The sequence below is a fragment of the Chaetura pelagica genome, unplaced genomic scaffold (assembly GCF_000747805.2).
Source record: "Chaetura pelagica isolate M959 unplaced genomic scaffold, ChaPel_1.0 scaffold47, whole genome shotgun sequence".
NCBI classification, from domain to species: domain Eukaryota; kingdom Metazoa; phylum Chordata; class Aves; order Apodiformes; family Apodidae; genus Chaetura; species Chaetura pelagica.
Genome location: NW_009954140.1, coordinates 6,176,198 through 6,177,217, shown reverse-complemented (window position 1 = coordinate 6,177,217; position 1,020 = coordinate 6,176,198).

Sequence of the window (1,020 nt, the reverse complement as noted above, 5' to 3'; positions counted from 1 at the left end):
CTGCCCGGCTGAAGTCCTGCCCGGGGGCTGGTTCCCTGCCCCATGTCTCAGCAGCCGCGGGGCTGCCTGGGGGGGGAGGAAGCAGGAGAGCTCCTGCTGGCCGGATCTGGCTCCGGGCTGGGACCCTCCAGCCAGCCCAGTTCCTGCCAAGGGCTGGATCTGCCAAGACACCACTCTCCTCCCTGCAGTACCCCTGCTCCCTGCCAGCCAGGGAGGAAGGGAAGGGGATGGTCGGGCAGGACTGACTTTCCCTGCTCCCACAGGCTGGGGTTGCCCCGTGGGGCTGCTGTGGCCCCTGGAGACCCAGTGAGAGTGGAGAGAGGGGCTGCATCTGGCACAGTGAGCAGGGTGGGTTGCTCCCATCACATTGCCAGCTTCTCACAGCTCAGTCCCTGGTGCCAGCAGGGCTCTGCCAGCACGGAGGGTCTCTTCCTTCCCTGACCCTGCTGATGGAGCCAAGCTGTGATGGGGTGAAGGACCAGGAGGAGCCCTGGAGCTCTTCCTTGAGTTGGTGGAGAGCCTGGGAGCACCAGCCAGGCTCTCCTCGCTGGTGCTGGGTGGGGATGAAAGGATTTGACCTTTCCAACATCTCCTGGTCCTAGGAGATGCCCCTGTCTGCTGGGAGGGAACTCCCCTGGTGTAGCTGATGGGAGGGGGTGAGCACTGTGCCACAGCAGGGACACAATGGGATCCTGTGCGTGTGCCAGGGCCAACACAAGGCCCCGTGGCGTGGGACATTGGGCCATTGTCTGGGACAGGGAGAACAACAGCAGCTGCAGTTGGTGGCTCTGAGCTCACCGGGCTGCCTCTGTCCTGGGCACCGCTGCACAGCCCCCCTCTGCCAGGGTCCTAGGGGCACTGCCCTGCTCTGAGCAACCCTCCCTGAGCCCACGGTCCTGGTCCCTGCATCCTGGGAGATCACCAGGCTGCTAAGGGGGGGACCTGTCCCCGCTTGTCCCTTGGATGCTCAGACGCAAAGCAGCAGGGCAGCTCGCTGGGGTTGGCACCTTGTCCCAGGGT